This window comes from Homarus americanus, unplaced genomic scaffold (assembly GCF_018991925.1).
Source record: "Homarus americanus isolate GMGI-L3 unplaced genomic scaffold, GMGI_Hamer_2.0 scaffold6268, whole genome shotgun sequence".
NCBI lineage: Eukaryota > Metazoa > Arthropoda > Malacostraca > Decapoda > Nephropidae > Homarus > Homarus americanus.
The window spans coordinates 1-8,470 of NW_024739099.1; the positions used below are offsets into that span (position 1 = coordinate 1).

Genomic DNA, 8,470 nt, shown 5'->3' on the forward strand with positions numbered 1-8,470 from the left:
GTAGCTTTCCAGAAAGACAGATTCGTCCATTTTAAACACCTGATAGATACTGTACAGTTGGTCCTCATATTACGCGGTCCGCATTCGCGTTTCACGTTAGCGGTGCCTTGCAGAACCTAACATTCTTACATTCCTTGGTCGCGAACGCCATTACCGGGAAGTGTCACGGCACGGCCGCTATTTTAGTTTACCCTGGCGCGCCCGCCTGCCTGCCTCTCCCTCCTCCTCCCTCCAGCGAGGCAGGCCGGCAGCAGTAAGGATGCCAGTGTGTCTTTGTTGCGTTATCACTGACGTCATATGACGTATCAGACCTGTGATTGGCCATGCATCCCTACCCTCCTCTGCTGCTAGCTGTAATTGGCTTAAAGTATTATGACGTGTCCACCCAGGAGGGAGGGAGGAAAAGACGACGCTTGACCTAGCAGCGGCAGTTTCAACCCTCAAGGAACAACGGTTAGAACAGCAAAAAACACTCTTCAAACAATTCTGGAAGTATTTAACATCAAAAAGAAACTGTGGACATCTTGGTGGAATCATGGGATCAACTGTCTATTGCTACAATTCGTCACTGTATGGAGACATGTGTTGCATGGAATACCAGGTGAGAGGAGGAGTCAATCTGTGACTGGTGAGGTTCAGACTGTGCAGTAGCAGTGGGACCTTGCAGAGCTGCTTAAACTGATTACAGTTCAGGCTTCTCCGAGACTGCCGACGACGACATCCTGTGGAGGTGATCAGAAATCCTGAGTGACTGCTAGGCAGCGAGGATGTCTGGAAGAAGAACACGCCAGTGAAGAGGAGGAAGAAGGTGCGGCAGTCTCCGAAGAACACAATTTAAGTCATAGTGATATTAAGGGTGCCATGGGTGTGCAGAAGATGAAGTCCTTCCTTTCACCAACAATGACGATAAACGCTATAAGTCTTCCATAACCGGCTGGTGCAGGCTATGGAGCCGTACATCAAAGGTGTATCACGACAACATCAGCAGCCGTCAGCAAAGCATAACAGATTTCTTCACCGCAACCCACCACAGCCAGCCAAGCCAGTGATAGTGACGTGAAGTTGACTTTGAGGAATTTGTCGGAAGCCCTGACAGCTCTAAAGTGATGATGATGATTCCACCTTGATAATGTTGATTCACCTGAGGGCCAGTAATCTCTGCCCTCTGCCTCAGAACCAACCTCCATCCCAATATCGACCCATCTCTTCTACTACGTAAAGTGTTCCACCTAACTTTTAGTTTCTCTAAGGTAACCTTCATTTTCCTATGTTAACCTTTATCTTTCCTAACCTAACCTCACTATATTACTTGTTTTAATACCATCACAAAGTTAAGATAAAATTTTTACTGCAACCATAGTAATGTGCGTCAAAAAAGTGGAGTTAAGGGGATAAGCCTGGACTCCATTTCAATTAATCCATATGTTATATTTGATCACTACGCGTTCCTCACTTTCCACGGGACCCTCCAGTTCCACATTGGCAATATCACCAACATACTATCCTTCCTCCATAATCTCGTAAACGGAGATTCCCGAGCCCACCACGATCACGCACAACTACCACCACCAATGTTATATTGGATCTATTCCGGATCTTGAAACCTACTCTTAACCACTATACATACTCTCCTTTATGAATACTGTAGATCAATATACCTTACATTGTTATACCATCACTTAAGAGGAATATTCATTATGGAGACTTTGTGAATCTGGATCCTGAAGACAAGAGCTGTGGCATATAGGGACATCCATCCATACCCTCCTCCCTCCTTGCTTACAAAACATGAACAGATTAGTGGATGGAAATAAAATAATGCTCCTTTTATTGAGTCTCCGTGCCCCCTTTTCAGAAACTTATATACGTCACTGTAGCAGAGTGCAGTACCCACCTGTAGAAGTGGTAGGGGTGCTTAGATGTGGCCACTACACATGGGATACTCTCACTCCATCCTCGGCTGTGAATGTAAATGAAGATTAATTCCCCGAGTACAATGAATGTCATACATATAATCACAGGGGTCATATGTTTCAACAACTATGTCCTGGGTTCAATCCTCAGCCTGAGATAGATGTGAGAAGGGTGTTATCCAGCACCCCACGACCAAACATGACAGGTTTTTCCAGGTACTACAGTATACTCAAATTTCTTCCAATACTAACACTTAGCAATGCAGGTGATAACAAAGTAACAAACAGCAGCCAACTACCTGAATGGCTAGTAAACTGATGTAATGAAATGATAAATAAATAAACTAAATTACTGAGGTGTGCGCCAAGACTCACAGCCATGGCCCGGGCAGCTGCAGGTGTCAGGGGGCGGTGACAGCGGCACAGCTCCGGAAATCCATCATAAGTGTCACAGAAGATCCGCTGCTGCATCATCTCACGCCGACTGTGCCAAGGACATCGTCTTGCTGTGCACACATAAATTCAGCATGTATATAGACAGTGCAGGCTACTGCAGTGTATATAGACAGTGCAGGCATACTTTGTAGTGTATATAGACAGCAGGCATACTTGAGTGTATATAGACAGTGCAGGTATACATTAGTGTATATAGATTGTGCAGGCATACTTTGTAGTGTATATAGACAGTGCATATTATCAGTGTATATAGACAGCAGGCATACTTTGTAGTGTATATAGACAGTGCAGGCATACTTTGTAGTGTATATAGACAGCAGGCATACTTTGTAGTGTATATAGACAGCAGGCATACTTTGTAGTGTATATAGACAGCAGGCATACTTAGAATGTATATAGACAGTGCAGGCATACTTTGTAGTGTATATAGACATGCAGGCATACTTTATATGTATATAGACAGTGCAGGCATACTTTGTATGTATATATATACAGGCATACTTTGTAGTGTATATAGACAGTGCAGGCATACTTTGTAGTGTATATAGACAGTGCATCATAACTTTGTAGTGTATATAGACAGTGCATCATACATTGTAGTGTATAGACAGTGCAGGCATACATATTGTAGTGTATATAGACTGTGCAGGTATACACTGTAGTGTATATAGATTGTGCAGGTATACACTGTAGTGTATATAGATTGTGCAGGTATACATTGTAGTGTATATAGATTGTGCAGGTATACATTGTAGTGTATATAGATTGTGCAGGTATACATCAGTGTATATAGATTTCCAAGTATACACTGTATATAGATTGTGCAGGTATAATCACTGTAGTGTATATAGATTGTGCTGGTATACATTGTAGTATATAGATTGTGCAGGTATACATTGTAGTGTATATAGATTGTGCAGGTATACATTGTAGTGTATATAGATTGCAGGCATGTGTATATAGATTGCAGGCATACTGTAGTGTATATAGATTGTGCAGGTATACACTGTAGTGTATATAGATTGTGCAGGTATACACTGTAGTGTATATAGATTGTGCTGGTATACATTGTAGTGTATATAGATTGTGCAGGTATACATTGTAGTGTATATAGATTGTGCAGGTATAATTGTAGTGTATATAGATGTGCAGGTATACATTGTAGTGTATATAGATTGTGCAGGTATACTTGTAGTGTATATAGATTGTGCAGGTATACTGTAGTGTATATGATCAGGTATACATTGTAGTGTATATAGATTGTGCAGGTATACATTGTAGTGTATATAGATTGTGCAGGTATACATTGTAGTGTATATAGATTGTGCAGGTATACATTGTAGTGTATATAGATTGTGCAGGTATACATTGTAGTGTATATAGATTGTGCAGGTATACATTGTAGTGTATATAGATTGTGCAGGTATACATTGTAGTGTATATAGATTGTGCAGGTATACATTGTAGTGTATATAGATTGTGCAGGTATACACTGTAGTGTATATAGATTGTTTTATCCTCTTCACCACTGATCGGTTCATTTGCCGCTTGGCTATACAAACAATAATAAACAGTACAGTAAGAGAATTTTGTCCTTGAGGATTTTGTCTCAGAGAGTTACTGTCATGGGGTATTTCTCTTGAGGGATTTTGTCCTGGGGGATTTCTCATGAGGGATTTTTTCCTGGGGAGATTTTGTCGTAGAGGTATCTTGTCATCCACTCACTGTACACAAACACAGGACAGGTCAGTAACTCACCCTCGCGTGCTGGTATGGACACACTGACCCCCAGGCTATGGTCTACAGGAGCCAGGATGGTGTTGTAGGTACTGCGGGTGTTGATGGGTATGGGCGTGCGGGTGACTACGGCCTCGTGGGTCACGTTACCACTGATGATAGCTGCCCATGCCTCACCCACGCCCACACTGGAGAGCAGGCGGCACCCCAGGTCATGGAGGAGTGACTCAGCTGGTGCCAAGTACCTGGCACCATCTGGCTGTGACGACAATGATGAAAATAATAATAATAATAATAATGATGATGATTGATGATAATGATGATGATAAAAATAATACTGTAATAACAATAATAATAATAGTAAAAGTAATAATACTTGTATAATAATAATAATACAGTATTATAATAATGTAATGTAATAAAAACAACATTGATAAATGATTAAGATATCATGAGGAGGGTAGGGCAGGCTATAGGGTAGGGCAGGCTGGTGAGGTAGGGGCAGGCTAAGGTGCAGGGTAGGCAGGGTAAGGCAGTGGGCAGGGGCAGGCTAATGTAGGGTAGGGCAGCCAAGGTGAGGGTAGGGCAGGCTGGCTGAGGGTAGGCAGGCTGGCTGCAGGGTAGGGGCAGGTTAAGGTAGGTAGGGGCAGGCTAAGGCAGGGCAGGGCAGGCAGGCTGGTTGCAGGGTAGGGCAGGATAAAGTAGGTAGGGCAGGTTAAGGTAGGGCAGGGCACAAAGGTGCAGGTAGGGCAGGCTAGGCTGCAGGGGAGAAAGGCAGGGTAGGGCAGGTAAGGCAGGCAGGGTTAAGGGGTTGCTGCAGGGCAGGCAGGCTGGCTGCAGGGCAGCGCAGGCTGGCTGCAGTGGGCAGAGCAGGCTGGCTGCAGGGCAGGGCAGGCTAAAGTAGGGTAGGGCAGGCAAGGTAGGGCAGGGGTAGGCTAAGGTAGGGCAGGGCAGGGCTGCTCAGGGGAGGAGGGCAGGCTGAAGGTGGGTAGGGCAGGCTACAAGTAGGAGGGCAGCACAAGGAGGCAGGGTTGGAGGCAGGGTAGGGCAGGCAGCAAGGTGCAGGGCAGGGCAGGTTAGGCAGGGGCAGGGTAGGCCAAAGCAAGGTAGGGCAGGCTAGGTAGGGTAGGGTAGGCCAAGGTAGGGTAGGGGCAGGCAGGGGTTGGAGGTAGGGCAGGTTGGTGCAGGGGTAAAGCAGGTTAATGGGTAGGGCAGGCTAAGGTAGGGTAGGCAGGCTGGAGGCAGGGCAGGTTGGTGCAGGGTAGGGCAGGGCGAAGGCTGGGCAGGGCAGGCTGGCTGCAGGGTGGGCAGGCTAAGGTAGGGTAGGGCAGGCTAAGGTAGGGTAGGGTAGGCCCAGGTAGGTAGGGCAGGCTAAGGTAGGTAGGGGCAGGCGAAGGTAGGGTAGGTTAAGGTAGGGCAGGCTAGGCTAAGGTAGGGTAGGTACAAGGTAGGTTAGGGTAGGTCAAGTTGAGAGAGAGAAGCCACTCACCACCAAGGCCAACACCAGTACTCGACCTGGCTGGAGAGACCTCAAGGTATGCCGTAGGATGTAGGCCTCAGAGGGCTTGGAGGTCGGGATGGTTCTAGAGGCCAAGAGGGTGCCCCGCGTCTCGTGTAAGGCTGCTAGTGCATGCCTCCACCTGCTGCCACGCCCACCTCCTCCACCTACACGAAGGAATTATTATTATATTTATTTTATGAAAATTAAGTTTGTTTTAAAAAGGTTAATTTCCTCTGGTCATATCACCATCACTATTATCACCACTAACGTCACCATAACCATCAACCAAACACCACCACCATCAACCATCATCGCCCCTCCCACCCACCACTTCACCATCAACTCCCCTCACCAAGACACCATCACTCACCACAACATCATTGACCAGGATGGTGAGCGTGGTGAGGTTGAAGAATATATCCACGTCCATAAATCTTGATCTGGTGACCCATGTTGGTGACCCTGAAACAAATGAAGTATTGCAATGGTGCAAGAATAATAATTATAGTAGCAATAGTAGTAGTAGTAGTAGTAGAAATAATAATAATAATAAATATATAAATAAAAATAATAATAAAATAATAATAATAATAAAAATAACTAATAACTAATAATAATAATAAATAAATAATAATAATAATAATAACAATAATAATAATAATAAATAATAATAATAAAAATATTAACTCAAAATGAGTATAAATGCCCTGTAGTTTGAGCTTTTCCCCATCTAGTTATTATATATCTTATTTGTATCACTTATGTTATTTGTATATTATTTGTAAATCGAAACCCATTCCCCAATTATGTAACTGTATATTTTAAGCCTTCTGGTTGCTATGCTCTATCAATAAACCGTAAATTATCATCATTATCTCCCAAGTATACATACGCCTTAACTAAAAGTGCCAACAAAATACATATATACCTCATATATACATACATATGACACATCAAAACACATAATAACTATTAAGTGAGCTTACCAGAGGCGACTAGATGCTGTGGTGGTAGTAGTAGTAGTAGTAGAAATGGTGGTAGTAGTGGTGGGTGTGGAGTGGTCATGATTATAATGTGGTAGTGGTGTGTGTGTGTGATGTTTGAGAGTGTGTGTGTGTGTGATGTTTTGTGATGTGTGTGTGTGTGTGTGTGTGTGTGTGTGTGTGTGTGTGTGTGTTGATGTATATATATGTATGTGTGTTACAGTATACTATTATAAAGTGATAAGATACAAGACAGTATAGGTAATAGGTAAACAGTGTAGGTACAGTCAGTAGCTGCTACCCCCTACACACTCCCTCCTGGGCACATACTCTGTCAAGAGAGATAAAATACTATTAATTTTTCACTATAAGGATCACCTGAAGATTAGACTCACCTGATGATTTAACACCTTAATGTTTATCTTATGTAACGAATCTAACCTAACAAATCAAATTTAATCTAACCTAACCTAATTCTAACCAAACCTAACTTAATCTGCTCCAGCCCAGAAAACAGCAACATAGTAACTGGATGAGAAGGTGTACACCCACTTAAGCTGGCCCAACCTACAGTAATTAAACGAGATTAAACCCTGAGCCAACAAGAGTCACGAAGGGGCAAGGAGTTCTCGCCTTCCTACTGAGGTCGACAGGTAGACGTATCCCAGCCAGTACACCTGACCAAACACATCTGTCCAGACACACCCAGATTAGTACAATTAGGAGACGACACCTGCCGGCCTATGACAATAATCACGCAATAAAAGGGGATTTACAGCTCCCTCCAGAGACAGACACAACCCAAAGCCAGACGGAGTCACACTCAGTCACAAGTCCCAATTTCGGGAGGAGGACCCTCTCCCCAGCCTTGCCTGGGCCCTGTAGTCAGAGTCCCCCAGCTGTTGAGCCTCCCACAGGTCACACGTGAACTATTGTCAGAGTGATCCATAGTGTGAGTGACTTATGGTGGGAGTGTACCCATGTCAGGTACCGTCAATATAATGATCTAATAATGTCACTCAGTTAACTTATACACAGCTGTAGACTTACAATTGTTGTTTAACACATTTCTCCTAAGAACAGTCAAATAACTATTGGGCCACGCTGCCAACTTTCCTCACTGTGAGCCCACTACTATAACTCTCACTATAACTGCATATTATGCCCATGGTATCCATTACAATGGTGTCAGGGGGACCCATTGCAATGATACCAAAAGTACTCATTACATAATCTAACCTACACTAAACTGGTCTAAAAATACAAACTTGAGACGAGATAAAAAATTTGAGATGATTTAACCTTTGACGACGATGATTTAACCCTTGAGGACGATGATTTAACCTTTGACGACGATGATAACTTTGACGACGATGATTAAACCTTTGACGACGATGATTTAACCCTTTGAGGACGATGATTTAACCCTTGACGACGATGATGAACCTTTGACGACGATGATTTAACCCTTGGACGATGATTTAACCTTTGACGACGATGTTTAACCCTTTGACGACGATGATTTAACCTTGACGACGATGATTAACCTTTGACGACGATGATTTAACCTTTGAGGACGATGACTTAACCTTGAGGACGATGACTTAACCTTTGACGACGATGATTTAACCCTTTGAGGACGATGATTAACCCTTTGACGACGATGATTTAACCCTTGAGGACGATGATTTAACCTTTGAGGACGATGATTTAACCCTTGAGGACGATGACTTAACCTTTGACGACGATGATTCAACCCTTTGAGACGATGATTTAACCCTTTGAGGACGATGATTAACCCTTTGAGGACGATGACTTAACCTTTGAGGACGATGATTTAACCCTTTGAGGACGATGATTTAACCTTGAGGACGATGATT

At 43.6% G+C, this 8,470-nt stretch overlaps 1 long non-coding RNA gene across 1 annotated transcript; it reads right to left on the reverse strand.

Annotated features, from left to right (window-relative positions):
- Positions 1-2,294: 2,294 nt before the first annotated feature.
- LOC121874430 lies at positions 2,295-6,069 on the reverse strand. Its single transcript, XR_006090419.1, has 4 exons — positions 5,978-6,069; positions 5,596-5,771; positions 4,128-4,365; positions 2,295-2,419 (listed from the first exon to the last, which is right to left on the reverse strand). It is a non-coding gene; the product is annotated as an uncharacterized LOC121874430 (long non-coding RNA).
- Between the last annotated feature and the right edge of the window lie 2,401 nt (positions 6,070-8,470).